Source organism: Anser anser (assembly GCF_964211835.1).
Source record: "Anser anser genome assembly, chromosome: 1".
Taxonomy (NCBI): domain Eukaryota; kingdom Metazoa; phylum Chordata; class Aves; order Anseriformes; family Anatidae; genus Anser; species Anser anser.
This window is the reverse complement of record NC_139720.1, coordinates 176,018,181-176,034,489: the sequence shown is the minus strand read 5'-3', so window position 1 is coordinate 176,034,489 and position 16,309 is coordinate 176,018,181. Positions and strand designations below refer to the sequence as shown.

The 16,309-nt window shown below is 40.8% G+C and overlaps 1 long non-coding RNA gene across 6 annotated transcripts in view; it reads left to right on the top strand.

Moving 5' to 3' along the window:
• Positions 1-214: 214 nt before the first annotated feature.
• The window catches only part of LOC310894175, a 57,708-nt gene continuing 41,613 nt past the window's right edge, over positions 215-16,309 (top strand). For all 6 annotated transcript variants that reach the window (XR_014579641.1, XR_014579642.1, XR_014579643.1 and 3 more), the window contains exon 1: positions 215-1,278. This is a non-coding gene — a long non-coding RNA (uncharacterized lncRNA). The remainder of the gene's footprint in view (positions 1,279-16,309) is intronic.

Below are 16,309 nucleotides of genomic sequence, written 5' to 3'. Positions count from 1 at the left end.
TTGAACTTCTAGTTGCTACTTCAGACACATTTCTGTTGTGCTTGTCTTCACATAATCCAGCTGGTTTAATCCCTTTTTTTTTGCACTCTGTAGGAAGGGGTAAGAATTAGCCTGACCAATGTGAATGACAAACTAGAACACAAGACATCTTGCAAAGAAATGACAGGAAGAACTGTACTTTTCAAAGTTTTGTTTTGGACTAATTTAAGTTCCTGTCTTGGGTTTACATGGCAAAGGCTTGGTAACAGTGCAGCTTCAGGGGTGGCCTCTGTGAGAAGAATCTAGAAGCTGCCCCGTGTTATGTAAGGGCCAGTTTCAGCTGGTTCCAAAGGGACACACAACTTGCTAGAACTTAGTTGCGCAACATTGGTTGGGCCTCTGTGAAAACAGATTTAAGAAAAGGGGAAAAAAAACAAACTGCTGTGCAACAGCAGCTGGGAGAGCGAGGAGCGAGAACCAGCCCTGCAGACCCCAAGGTCAGTGCAGCAGGAGGGCAGGAGATGCTCCAGGCACACAGCAGCAGTTCCCCTGCGGCCTGTGGAGAGGCCCCTGGTGGAGCAGGCTGTCCCCCTGCAGCCCATGGGTCCCACACGGAGCAGATCTCCACGCTGCAGCCCGTGGAGGAGCCCCCGGTGGAGCAGGTGGATGTGGCCTGGAGGAGGCTGCGGCCCATGGAGAGCCCCCGCAGGAGCAGGCCCCGGGCCGGAGCTGCAGCCCGTGGAGAGGAGCCCACGCAGGAGCAGGGGGTCTGGGGGGAGCTGCCGCCCGTGGGGGACCCGTGCTGGAGCAGTTTGCTCCTGACGGATGGACCCCGTGGTACGGAGCCGTGTGGGAGCAGTTCTTGAAGGGCTGCTGCCTGTGGGCAGCCCCCGCAGGCTCAGTTCGGGAAGGACGGCATCCCGTGGGGGGGACCCCACGTGGAGCAGGGGCAGAGAGTGACCGAGAAGGAGCGGTGGAGACGAAGCATCAGGGACTGACCACAGCCCCCATTCCTTGTTCCCCTGTTCCGCTAGGAGGGAGGAGGTAGAAAAGGGTGGATGGAGGGAAGGTGTATTTAGGTTGTTTTTAGTTTCTCACTGTTCTAGTCTGCTAGTGATAGGTAATAAATTACATTAATCTCCCTATGCTGACTCTGTTTTGTCTGTGACGATAACAGGTGAGTGATCTCCCTGTCCTTATCTCAGCCCTTGAGCCCCTTTGCATCATGTTTTCTCCCATTTTTTCTTTGAGGAGGGGAAGTGAGAGAGCGGTTGTGGTGGAGTTCAGCTGCATAGCAAGGTAAAACTACTAACTGCAGTTCCATCTCTTTAAACTCCTTTATATCCAGTGACTGAGTGAGAATGTGCTGCTGTTGGGGGGTGGGTAGAAGGGGATGATTCAAGGTATCTTATTTCTTCAAAACAACACCTGTAATTCTCCCATATGTGACACAGGTTTAGATTATGCTGAACTGTGCTCTGTAAAGACAAGAAAGGAGGAAAAAGAAAATAATTATAATGGTTGTGCAAGCAACTTGCATCGAGGAATTAACATGTTGATGTGACATCATGTAGCTGAACACTAAAGTATATACTAATAGCACAGAAAAAAACAGCACCCTGTTACAATTCCAAGTGATCTGCATGATTAAGGCAACAACATTTTTGTCATTTCTCCTGTGCTGGTGGTGAATGCTGCATCAGTTGCTTCATTAGTATGCATTGTTGTATGAACTGATTTGCTATTGTAGCTGTAGACTGTTACTGGTGGCCACAGGAGGTCTAGGAAATTGTACAAGTATGGATCTGAGAATGATTTTTAATTAAATGTGGCAAATAACAAGAAATCTGTGATTTGTTTTGATTGATTTACACTATGGTGATATCATCTAATTGGTAATACAATGACATTTTAATTCAAATTTCAAACCATTTTTATGTAGTAATCCAGATTTACACTCTACTGAAATATCTATTAAAGCAATTTGTTATATATTTAGTTTTACCTGTCTTTTACTTTGTTAGGGGTTCATTTTCTTACAGATCAAAAAGCCTTCAATTTCTCTGTCTTTATTATATTCCTACATGGAGTGTTATTGAGAACTGCATGTTCTGTGCTTGCCTGAATCTATTTTGCCTCTAAAATTATAATTCGTGCGATACTTCTTTGTTTCATTCCTGTGGCATTTGTTTCTGAGAATTTGTTGACAAATATGATAATGTGTTATCTAGAAAAGAAAAAAAAAGATCTATGTGACATATAAAATATGTATAGAGAGTAACAATTCTTACAGGCATATTTTAGTACTTTTTACTGTCATGCTGCCTGTTGATGTTACTTTTAATCTAACATTTCTGACTTTCATCTTATGTTTTGGTGTCCACACTAATGCAAGCCATAGTTAAGTTTGTGTTGTAAACATACTCTCAGGACATTTTGTGCAGGTATGCATAGATGCATGCATACATATATATTCATACATATGTATGAGTGTATATACATATCTTATAACAAAGGAAAATAATTTCAAGGGACTATCTTGTTTCTATTCAAATTCCTAATGAAACTTTTATTTTGTCATTAAGCTTCAGTAGGAGGAGCTGTAGGGCCTCAGAGTGACTTCTTTGCAATTTAAAATGAACCACTTTTAAGATCTGAAGTATAAATACACGTTTGACTTTTCTGCTTCCATCCCATTGATTTTCCAGATACAAATTGATTATGTAAATCAAACATTTAAGTTTATTAGTTCATATCAGTATTTTTCTTTTAACTACTCCTTGCAACATTTTATGAAATGATAGAGAAAACTGTCACACTGTCTTCATCATCCTTAATTTTCTACGCAGTCAGCATTACTGAAACATCGTAATGCACCACTTCCTATGACTGCTCATTCATATGGAAATGTGTCCTGCTGTGAATATGCATCTCTACTCCATAATAGAAAACAGCAATGTCAAGAATTCCACTACAGTTTATTGTCAATTGGCATCCATCAATCTGTCAATTGAAACTCAAAACATGACTGAATGTGTTCCCTGGTATGTGTCTGTGAGACACATTAGCAGTAGTTTATATGCAGTATTTGTAACATTCTCAATCATTGCAGTGTGTTGTGAATGCATATTAAGAATAATGTGTTGTGCTCAGCTAATTTTTAATGTACTGATTGACGTTCCCCACTCCCAAACACCTTTTAAAGACTGCTGTCTTATCTGTCTCCATCACAACATAAGATACAAAATGCCATGACCCTGTTAGTGTTGGGGAGAATCGAATGGATGTTCTATTAATGTTTCTCAGGTGATGGATCATACGGTATAATTAAATATTATTAAATGTACTTACATTATCAAGTAATCTATGTATACTGGAAACCTAGGGAGTACATTGAACATTTAAAGGAATCGTTGAAGGGGAACCCTGGGAGGGAATAGGTACAACCTGACCTTGGATAAGGGCCTGGAGATGATGAAATGAGTTGAAGCAGAACCAAGGAGCGGAGGGAGCATGCGTCGAGTGAGAAAGGTGAAAGAGTTTAGCGGAGAGGAAGACTCCTTACTTCATCTGGACGACCACCTGGACGACCACCAGAGTGCGCCACGCATGTGCAAAGGGGAGGGGAGCTAATTAGAATGAAAAGCGAGGCTGATGTTGCAACCTGTAATGAATATGTATACCTGACGCAATATTGTATGTATAAATAACGGCTGGGAAGTAACGGGACTTGAAGCCAGATTTGGGCACCTGCCCCGGCTTCCAGCGCTGAATAAAGCACCTTCATATAATCACTTGGTGGTTATGTGGTTGCTACGCTAACATTTTGGCGACCCAGATGGGACAGCGTGGGCACTGCTGAGGCGGATCGTGTCTCGGTTTCGCTCCAGCCGGCACCGAGGGATTCTCGGGGAGCAGTCGACCACGACTGACCTCCGCTGCTCACGACGTACCACTGGAGTGGTAAGCAAAGGTGCTTTCAACTTTGGGTATTCGGTACCGATTTGGTTGGGAAAGCCTGCCGGTCAGACGCGGCGAAAGCCACGCTCGGTTGGGCAGGGAGCTCCCGGGGTAAGCCTAGGCGCCGTCCGTTAGACAGAGCGAAAGCTCTGCAGGTTCGGCATTGGTAACTGTATTGGTTTGTGCTGAAGGGTCAGCACCAGGTATTATTGGTATGTAGAAAGCGTGCTGCTGCTGCTCCGGCAGCTTTTGCGAAAGCACGCTGCTGCTCCGGCAGCTTTTGGGAAAGCACACTGCTGCTCCGGCAGCTTCTGGAAAGTGTGCTGTTGCTGCTCCGGCAGCTTTCGGGAGAGTGTGTTGCTGCTCCGGCAGCTTTCGGGAGAGTGTGTTGCTGCAGCTTTCGGGAGAGTGTGTTGCTGCAGCTTTCGGGAGAGTGTGTTGTTGCTCCAGCAGCTTTCGGGAGAGTGTGTTGTTGCTCCGGCAGCTTTCGGGAGAGTGTGTTGCTGCAGCTTTCGGGAGAGTGTGTTGCTGCAGCTTTCGGGAGAGTGTGTTGTTGCTCCGGCAGCTTTCGGGAGAGTGTGTTGTTGCTCCAGCAGCTTTCGGGAGAGTGTGTTGTTGCTCCGGCAGCTTTCGGGAGAGTGTGTTGCTGCTCCGGCAGCTTCCGGGAGAGTGTATTGCTGCTCCGGCAGCTTTTGGGTCCGTATTATAAGCTCAAAATGAAAAAGATTAAAGAAATTCTGGGAAAAGATGTACCTATCCCGCGGACATCCCCGCTGGGGTGTTTGCTAGCACACTGGAAAGAGGGAGGTTTTGGTCAAGAAATGCGGAAAGGAAAGCTGATTGATTATTGTAACATTTGGTGGCCACAGTATAAACTAGAGGACCAAGAAACTTGGCCTGAGAATGGGACATTGCAATATAATACAATTTTACAATTAATGCTATTTTGTAAGTGGGAAGGAGAATATGATGAACTGCCGTATGTGGAATTATTCTTTTATTTGCGCCGAAAGCCTGAATGGCAGCATGCTTGTGGAATAATGGTGCTTGAAGTTTCAACTGAGGAACGTTGTTGTGCATGTACTAAGGAGGGACGCTGTATACAGCATCAGGCAATAGAGAATAATAAGTATTATGGGAAATAATATAATATAATAATATAATAATCTATATAATAATATAATAATATAATATAATAATATAATAATGGAAATATTGATCTGGAAGTTGCGCCGTCGGCTCCGCCGGAAGAGCCAGGACAGGGAGGGAAAAGAGAAAAGGAAGATAGCAGTAGTGATGGAGAATCCCCGATTTTAGTCTCCCCGTGTCACATAGGACCCGGCAACAGCGAAGGGCAGGAGAAACTATAAATGAACAGGGAGGGAAAATAATCGCTCCCCTCAGGCAAGGAGTGGGGACAGAAGGACCGGTATATGTCAAGGTGCCTTTTTCAGCTGGGGATTTAATGATATGGAAGCAAGCAGCCGGCACCTACAGGGAAAACCCAGATAAAGTAGCTAGGATAATGAAAATGATAATTAAAACCCAAAATCCCGATTGGGATGATCTCCAGGTGATCCTGGATACTTTGATGGACTCGACAGAAAAGACATGGTATTGCGGGCAGCCAGAGAGAGAGCCCGAGAAGATATATGAAATGGATTAGTGCTTGGAAATCTAGATCAAAACTTCCCCACTGAGGATCCCCAATGGGATTATAACACAGGGGATGGAATAAGGAGGCTGAAGAGATATCAAGATTGGGTACAAATCGGGGTACAGAATGCCATGCCCCGGACCATAAATTGGTCAAAATTGTATAATGTCAGGCAAGAAAAAGCGGAATCACCTTCCGCCTTTTTAGAGAGATTGAAAGAAACTAAAGAGCCCTTGGTAAAAAAATTCAAATAGGAAATAAGGAAGTAAAATTTTTAATTGATACAGGGGCCACATATTCAGTACTCAATAGATTAAGTGGTAAGATAAGGGAAAGGAAAACTACTATTGTAGGTGCCACCGGGAAGGAGGAAATACGGCCGTTCTTACAACCCCTTGATTTACAGTTTGGAGGTAAAGAAATTACGCATGAATTTTTATATGTACCAGAATGCCCTATTCCTCTTTTGGGACGGGATTTGCTAACTAAACTATAATGTTTGAAGATGGAGAATTGATTATGAGAATCCCGGAATCAAAAGTGGGACAAATATTAATGATTAAAGAGAAGGCTGTTCCTCATATCCCAAAAGAGGTAGAAAATGCAGTAATGCCTGCAATCTGGGAAACGGACGTGCCTGGAAAATCAAAAGTAGCCCAGCCAGTAAAAATTGAACTTAAGGAAGGGGCCCGACCGGTACGGATTAAACAGTACCCATTGAAGCTAGAAGCTAGGCTAGGAATAGTAAAGATTATAGATAAATTTCTTAGCTACCACATTCTGGAGGAATGCAAATCTGAATATAATACCCCAATTTTCCCAGTAAAGAAACCTAATGGGGAATACAGGCTAGTGCAGGACCTTAGGGCAATAAACGAAATAACAAAAGATATTCACCCAGTGGTGGCTAATCCTTATACATTGTTAACATCTGTAAAAGAAAAATATAAGTGGTTTACTGTAATTGATTTAAAAGATGCCTTCTTCTGCATACCCATTGACAAGGAAAGTAGAAAGCTTTTTGCTTTTGAATGGGAAAATCCACGGAACGGACGAAAGATGCAACTAACCTGGACAAGGTTGCCTCAAGGATTCAAGAATAGCCCGACCCTCTTCGGCAGTCAACTAGCTAAAGAAATAGAAGACTGGATTAACCAAGAACAGATTCAGGTACCAAAGGACCGATACTTGCTGCTACAATATGCGGACGATATATTAATAGCTACCGAAGGAGAGTCAGAATGTATTCAGGTAACTATTGATATTTTGAATCAATTGGGACTAAATGGGTACAAGGTTTCTAAACAAAAGGCACAAATCGCGTGCACAACAGTAATTTATTTGGGATGTGAAATTTCTCAAGGACAAAGAAAATTGGGAGTTAACCGAATACAAGCTATTTGTGAAATCCCCGAGCCGCGAAATCTGCACGAACTACGGGCTTTCTTAGGTATGGCCGGGTGGTGTAGACTGTGGGTAATGGACTATGGACTCATAGCAAAGCCCCTCTATGAAACCCAAAAGGCCTGTACATTTACCTGGGGAAAGCCACAACAAGAGGCCTTTAAGAAATTAAAAGAAGCCCTGATGAAGGCGCCTGCCTTGGGCTTGCCGGACTTATCAAAGGACTTTCAGCTGTTTGTGCATGAGAGACAACGATTGGCATTAGGAGTACTGACCCAGCGACTTGGGAGCTGGAAAAGACCTGTGGGGTATTTTTCTAAACAATTGGATGCGGTAAGCGCCGGATGGCCCTCGTGTTTAAGGGCCGTGGCAGCCACAGTCCTTTTAATACAGGCAAAAGGGGGGCCATTGGCTATCGCCCAGCCGAATGAATCTTAAGAACTACTAACCTATTGAACCCAGCAGTGTTTCTAGGAACAACTGCGGAGGAAGGAGACCTCAGTCATGATTGCGTGGAGATCATCGAACATACCTATGCCAGCAGAACAGACTTAAAAGATCAGCCTCTGGAGAGACCGGATTGGGAACTTTTCACGGATGGAAGCAGCTTTGTGGAAAATGGGACTCGTTATGCAGGATACACGGTAACTACATCAAAGGTAGTGATTGAGGCAAATTCCCTACCTCCGGGGACTTCAGCCCAACGAGCAGAAATAGTCGCCCTGACGTGGGCCCTGGAACTAAGCGAGGGTAAGAATGTGAATATTTGGACAGATTCAAAATATGCATTCGGGGTAGTCCACGTACATGGGGCATTATGGAAAGAAAGGGGAATGCTATCCTCACAAGGGACTAATATAAAATATCAGGAAGAAATATTGAAATTAATAACAGCTGTACAGAAACCCCAACAGGTGGCCATAATGCATTGTAAAGCTCATCAAGGAGGGATGTCAGAGATTGCAGAAGGTAACAGATTGGCGGATTTGACGGCCCGGAAGGTTGCGCGTGAAGTATGGAAAGCAATGGCTCTAATTCCATCGAAGGTAGGCCTCTCTTGTTTTAAATTACCTAAAGACCCAAAGTATTCAGCAGAAGACGAAAGACTTGCAAATTTGATGAAGGCCCAGAAGAATCCTGACGGATGGTATGTGACTGCGACAGGACAACTTATAGTGCCTCCTATAGTAATGCAAGAAATCTTACAAATATAACATAATGAATGTCACTGGGGTGCAGAAGCAATGGTGACCTATTTGAAACGAGGTGTCATCTCGGTACACATGTTAACAATGGCAAAGTCAGTAATGTCAAAATGTGAGCTTTGCTTAAAGAATAACCCGGTAGCAAGGAAACATGCTGAGATGGGGAGAACTAGAGCTGGAATAGAGCCTGGAGATTACTGGCAAATAGATTTCGTGGAACTGCCTAAAGCAAGAGGTTATAAATACCTATTGGTAGGGGTTGATACTTTTTCAGGATGGCCAGAGGCCCTTCCCTGTCGAACCAACCAAGCTAAAGAAACGGTAAAATGGTTACTACGGGAAATAGTCCCTAGATTTGGTGTACCATTGGGTATTTCTTCAGACAGGGGACCACATTTCATTGCCAATGTGGTTAAAGAGGTTAGTAGGTTACTAGGAATTACCTGGAACTTACATACCCCATGGAGGCCTCAATCTAGTGGTCAAGTAGAGAGGATGAACCAAACTTTAAAAGGACAATTAAGCAAAATCTGTCAGGAGGCTAAGATACAGTGGCCACAGGCCTTACCGATAGCTTTGCTAAGAATTAGAATAAAGCCAAGAAGTGGGATGTCAGTAAGTCCCTATGAAATCATGTATGGAAAACCTTATGAGTCTCCTGAACCGAACCCGAATATGCATGTTACCGGTAAACAGGATGTATATAATTATGTTTTAATAGTAATGAAAATACTTGCTCTTGGTATGAGTGAAGTATTTTCAAAGGGGGGAAATGTTAGTGTTGGGGAGAATCGAATGGATGTTCTATTAATGTTTCTCAGGTGATGGATCATACGGTATAATTAAATATTATTAAATGTACTTACATTATCAAGTAATCTATGTATACTGGAAACCTAGGGAGTACATTGAACATTTAAAGGAATCGTTGAAGGGGAACCCTGGGAGGGAATAGGTACAACCTGACCTTGGATAAGGGCCTGGAGATGATGAAATGAGTTGAAGCAGAACCAAGGAGCGGAGGGAGCATGCGTCGAGTGAGAAAGGTGAAAGAGTTTAGCGGAGAGGAAGACTCCTTACTTCATCTGGACGACCACCTGGATGACCACCAGAGTGCGCCACGCATGTGCAAAGGGGAGGGGAGCTAATTAGAATGAAAAGCGAGGCTGATGTTGCAACCTGTAATGAATATGTATACCTGACGCAATATTGTATGTATAAATAACGGCTGGGAAGTAACGGGACTTGAAGCCAGATTTGGGCACCTGCCCCGGCTTCCAGCGCTGAATAAAGCACCTTCATATAATCACTTGGTGGTTATGTGGTTGCTACGCTAACAACCCATGTTAACAAAATATGTCTGATTTACAGTCTCAAAATCTATATACTGTCTGTTTTGCTCAGGGGTTTTATAAGAGTACCAAGACTTTAGCTGGCAGTAGTCACTTTAATTTATTACTGTCTGAAGACTGCATGGCTGTCCATGCAGATTGGTTTGGTAGGTTCAATTCTGTTCCCAGGAGACAGATATCCACACCGTAAAACTTCCTCCACAGTTGTTATTGGATGTGTTGGTTGAAGTTCTTGTATGTACAGTTAGCAGCCATTGGAGAAAAGACAGATTCTTCAAGCAGTTCTGAAAGTGAATTGCTTCAGCTTCATCCTTTGTCCTTTTGTAATGTATGTGAGGCACATTGAAGCATGGAAAACATTCACTCCCCTGTACCTGTCTAGCCCCCTTAGGGGATGGATAGGTATTTTATTTCTGCAGCTGCTAATCCACACATAATTACATCCATATTGGTAATAAAAGAGATGCTGGAAATGTGTTCAAGCACTTGTATCCTGATAGTCTCTGCTGCTCATTCCCTCACTCTGCTGTGGCCTGCCTTGGCTACCTCTGTCTAGATGAGCTCTGCTTTTGGGAAGGTGAAGAGATGGGCCAGCCCTGAGCAAAAGGCATGTGAGTTTCCTTGTGGCATATAGGTTTGTGACCAGCGAACAGGCCCTGGCTTTCTGTCATTTAGTAGCATTTACACTGCTTTTCTTGCCACCCATATCCTGCCCCAGTACCTACTGCTATTAAGCAAAGGCCGGGAGGCAGGAAGTCCAAATCTGATGCTCTAAAATCTAATCATCTGACCCTGTATAGGCTTGTGGTAGTGATGAATACTGTTGGTTAAAAACAAACAAAAAGGCACTGACACTGCAGTGATACTCCTGATAAATGCAGCTTTCCAGTTTCTCTGTAAGCTTTTATGGGGGATGCAGTTGTTTTTGCATCGGTATGGTCTTCTGTGAGCTCCAGAGAAGTCCTAAGATCTCTCCATCTTCTTTGTGCTGGTGAAGGTGGTTGTCAGTCAGTACAAGAGGATGAAGCTAGTACGGCAGTTGTGCTTTGGGAACTTTTCCCTGTATCTCCCACTCATGCACCGAGGTGTTTGCTGTAGGTCACTGCAGAGCTGGATGTAAGTGAGTTCATTGCTGAGTGCTGATCTAGCTTGATACCTTGTTTTGAACCTGCATTTTCACTGTTCTGCTTGGCTCATTTTAATTTTTCAATTCCTCACCTCCTGTCGTCCATTTGTTTCTGGGCCCTCTAAGTCCAGTCTTCCCCTCACCATGGAACTCCATAATGTTTTTCTGCTGAGCTTGACCCAGTAGTAATACGTATCTCACTTGTAGCAGCCTTTTGTCTGTATTAAGTTCTCATAATATCTCATTAGGTCTTATTGATAGGCAACCTTTTCTCTGTGAAATGAGATGACGTGCATGACTGTCAATTGTGCCCTGGGAACCTGGAAGGAACAGAGACGGAATAATAACAGACCGTTCTAGAGCATAAAGGTGATTACAACATCTGCTATTGCTATTTCTAGCCTTCCAGGAAAAGCCAGTCTATTTACCCATTCTTAAAGCTTAGTTTCTAGGTATAGTGCAATAAGGACAAAAGAAAGAGCTCATTCTCAGAAAAGGATTTCATTACTTGATAACTTGATGTTAAATTTCAATTATTTGTGTGTGTTTTTAACTCATTTAGTTCAGTGAAATCAGTTTTATGGAGGTCACGGTCATTGTGACTGCTGCTGTCTTTAATTGGATTTATGATGCAGCAGTCATTAATAATGGTGCTATCAGATGCTAGTGAAAGTCACAGTGTATTTTTACCTAAATGAGATGGTACTCATGCTGTTGATTTATATGAGCTGTAGACATTCTTATTAAAGGATGGAATAGAAAAAAGAAAGACATAATCCAAAGATAGATGATGAATATACTTAAAACTCTGTTCCTAGCAAACAAAGCATTGCTTGCTACTTTTTGCTATTTTTTTCTGCATTGATGATAGGGTATATCCAGAAAAGGAGTGGTGACTAAAGCAAGCTGTTAGAACCAAGGAGAACAGATGTAAAATTGTTTTCCAGAGAATCACCATTTCTATCTCTCTTCCACTATGTTGTCAGGTACTGCTTCACATTAAATGTATTTGAAATCATTAAAAGATATATATATTTTTAATTATTATTTCAGAGTTTGTTTTGTGTTATCATACTCTATTTATAGCATCTTGTTTTATAGTTCCTACCTTAGATCCAGAAACTAGATATTCCTGTTATGTTCCCCAAAGAGCCAAACCTAAGTGTCACGTTTTGAGGATGCTTAACACAAATTTTGTTCCTTGCCAAAACCAATCATGTCAACATTGTTTTGGAAAGAAAAGTCACCTAGCAGCCTAGTGATTGCCTCACTCATTCCAGAAATAGGAGAGCTGGCTTCAGTTGCTATCTCTGTCTGAAGAGCTTCTGTGTACAAATGTTTCTTTTCTTTGGGTTATATGTTCATTTGCATGGGGATTTTTTCCCCACTTTGCACTAGATCTGTGTGATTATTCAAAATTACATTCTCCACTGTGCTCCTCATGTGTGGATTTGCCTGACCTGCCAGCCACTGTCTTACGTTTTTTGGTTTACAGTAGAGGTAATTATGCAGTACTCACAAGACTTGAAATTAAGAATACAGTGTTCTTTGAAGCATAGTGACTAAACAACAGTAAAAAGTCTTCAATTCTCAATGAGATAAGTGCTATATCATCACTATATTAATGTATGAAACCAAGCCTAGAGTGCTGATTGGTTTTGTGGTACGGAACGTGTTATATTGACTACCCAAGTGCAAGTTAGATAGTTTGGTGAATTGTCTTCTGAAGGAGAAGTACAGATGAAAATAGTGTATCAATGCCCAAACACTGTTTTGTAGCACTTGATTGTTGTGAAATAAGTGAGTAATGACCGTAACCAAAATGCACCTTATATTTGTGAACTGTTTTTGAATATTATTTATTTCCAAGTTATAATGATGATTTTGAAAATTAAAATATGCTCTTTTATTTTGAACCAGTTTCATTTCCCCTACAGACCTATGAAATAACTAGTAGCATATAAAAGAAAACACATTTGGGGTGGTAATCAAATGCTGGTTGTGGTATCCCTGTTTTTGAAAATAATTTTTTGACTAATTTCATTGGCATCAAAATAAGAAGTGTCCTGTGAAGCCTAGATGAAGATGGGAATGAGTTGATTACTCTCTAGCTAGCTTATTAACAGCAAGAATGGATGTAGCAATGTCCTGCTTCTGGAAATCAGTCTGAAATCTGGTCATTAAAGAAATAATTATATGTACCATAGATAATTTCACTGGGATATTGAATAAAGTTAGATCTCATTGGAAAAATGGCCAGAAGCATGTAATGTGCTAGCAGTTTCTTCCTGTGACATCAGAATAGTTTTTTTTCCCCCCTTCTCTTAGTATTCTGTGATGAGCTATCATCTGTCGGGTTGTGCTTGGTGAGTTTCTCCTGAGTTTCTCAGCATGTAATGAAAATGAATGTATAGCTAACCTGGGAGGTACCTATCAAGCTCTAATACTTTTTTTTTTGGTTTACATAAGTTTATTGATATTGGCCTTGAGTCTTTTTGATTTATTTCCCTCATCGGACAGATTGTCCATTTGAGCGCATGGATTTCCTTTCCCCATTCACTCCAAAAATAACCTGATCGGTTGGGAAATCCAACCTGTAAATAGCATAGGGTGGAGAGTGAAAAGAACTCTGTAATTCACATGAAAAATGGTGACAAGGCTACATAAACATGGTCATGCAACCTTGAAAAGTACAACATGCTAAAGGAAGTTAGCAGCAATTTGTTTTCTGTAGGATAGCTTTATGTACAAAAGGAGGCTTACTAAATTTAGTAAGGTAGAGAAAAAAGATATGCACAGGTTTGCAGGGACTTTTATCAGGTTAGTCAACATATTAATGGAAATGTTATAGCTTGCTTATCAGTAGGCTTCATGTACCTTCTTCAGTTTTCTTGGGATATTGTATCCCTCATTTCATTGTTTGCTTTTTACCTTCTCTGAGTTTACTATCTGTAGTAAGTCTTCCTTTTTTACTACTTGCTAGACTGTACTCTGTGGTTAAGCTGTTTGGACTGTGGCTTTTTGGCTTCTTTGCAAAACCAAAGATCAGTCAGGGCAGGTATATGTATACACTACTCTCAATGAAAGAGAGAAATTACGGGAGTAAGAGATGATGCATATGGAGACATCAACCAGATGAAGTTTAAATGTGAAAAGTTTACATTTTAGAGGTACTCCTTAGGAAGGAGTTTTAAATAGAACATTCAAACCTTATCTGAACAATGTTTCCATATATACATGGAATCCATGAATTCATTAGATCAACCCTTTATCAAGTCACTCAGTTTCTTTGCCTAGTGTGGAAGATACCCTTCTCAACATCTTCATTTTTCTTCTCTTTCCATTTATCTTTGGCTACTGCAGTTTTCTTTTTTTCCTTTTTTTTTTTTTTTTATAGAAAAGTTGTGTTGTCTCTCACACTGTGGTTTTACCAAAGACTTATTTTTATCTCTACACAAATATCTCAGTTCCCACATTTTCAGCCGAGTAACATCTCTTCAGAGCTTTCTTAGCAGTAAGTGCTAGTGACATTGAATGCACATATCTTCAGGTGCTTTGCTTTTAATTAACAGCCCATTTCAAAATGTTCTGCATTTCTTATGGGTGAATTGTGCTGTAGCTTGCTGAGTCTATCAGTAAGGGGTTCTGGACCATTAAACACTTCTTTTTTTCTCACTTTATGGGTTGTTGGATTTTGTGGCTGGGAGAGCAGATGACGGATGGCTTTAACTCAGTTTAAACCATAACATTGCATATGTTACTATAGGGTATCTAGTATGTTATCTTTTCAGGTTATACCACTTTCCTGGCAGTCATTTGTGTTATCTCATGACTCTGTCTGATTTTCATATGACATTGTAGATTAGATTCTATTAAAAGAGGTCAATATATTGATTCATTCCATTAACTTGATTTAAGGGCTCACACTAAAACTTACAAACTTACCTACAGATACTGTGATTTTATTTTTTATTTTATTTTTTTTGTGCATGCAGCTTTAACTTTTGAGCAAGCTTAGAAACTGTGTAAAACAAATCAGCAAGTCGTATGCATGATGTGACTTCCCATTTTTAGTTTTTAAATAGTAAAAAATAACACACACTCAAGATATATATATATTTTGGTCATTTTAGACGTTTCATAAATGAAGTCAGTGTCTCTCTGCTTTCTTCACATCAGTAGATCCTCACATGCACCACTGTCAGCACTCTTATGCTGACAATGTCGAGTGTTGTCAATACTTATAACTCCACATATCACAGTGTTCACCTCTTCCAGACAAAATTAGATTGACTATTAGGACTAGCTCTTTCTTCTCTGGAAACCTTCCTTTATACTTGTTTGGAGTCTATCAACAAAAATAGATTAGATGGGTTGTAAATCTTGTTTAAGGTGCAAATACATCATTTATATATATCTCTGAACTGCACGTTCTCTTTATTAAACCCCAACTGTATTATTATTAAACCCCAATTGTATTATTATTATTATTAAACCCCAATTGTATTATTATTTTATTAAATCTCTCTCTTGGAGTTACTGAGATGGAATAAAAGAAAAAAAAAGTTATGAAAATAGAGGCTCTGAAAGTATGGTTGGCAGGATGTACACAAATATGTTATTCCTATTCTGCCATATAAGTATCTTCAGTCACTGGAGACACTGCAATTTTCAGAATAGTGCTCACACTTGGTAATGCCAGATTTTAATGATGCCAAATTTATGTAGTTGAAAAGTGAGAAATGTTGGTTAATGAGCTATATAATAGCGTGATAGGATTTGAGTTTGTTAAAAGGTGCTAGAAAAGCAGCTATCTTCTTTCAGACTCAGCCTGATGTGTAGTCAGCTGGGGTTTATTAGCAGTTGGAGTGTTACTGTGTATGTAGTAGAGGGAATTAGGGAGGAGAAAAAAGGTGTCCTTAAAAAAAAAAAAAAAAAGCAATAATGAATAACTAAGTTCAGGGAGCTTATATGGAGATTTATATTGCAGTCATTTAAGTTATCCATAAGGCAAAAAACAGGAACTCTGGGAAATTTCTGTTAGTTCCTATGTTAAAAACAGGGTTAAAGCAACATCTGCTTAGAGCTACACAATGCTTAGTAGGGAAGAAAGTTGTATTTTTGGCCTAAAGCATGTAAAAACAATCAAGTGCAATCAACATGGAACAGAGTATTGCCCGTGGACTAATATTTGAAGATCCACTTGCACAGAAATTTGTGTATTACATTTTGAGCATTTTGAGTTCAGTAGGCAGAAGAACAAGCAAGCAACCCTGTCCCTCACTCTAGAGATTTTCAGCATGTTAGGATTTTTTTTTTCCCCATCCAGTATTCAGACGAGGTGTTTATAAAATTCCCTTGGAAATGGAAAAAAAAAAAAACACACAAAAAACTAAAACAGAGAGAGAAAAGATAGTTATTAAAATGTATCTGACCTAAATAAATACATTAATGGCCTTTTTTTTCTGGGCTCATGCTCATTAACTCTTAAAGAACTAAAACACTATAGGGGGAGTGTAGTACTAAAATAGAAGCACATAGAGTTATCTTGTGTAAAGGGTGAATGGGATCATCTCTGAGCTAAAAGTCTAGCATTGTGTTTGGCTGAGGATCCCATTTAAAGTTT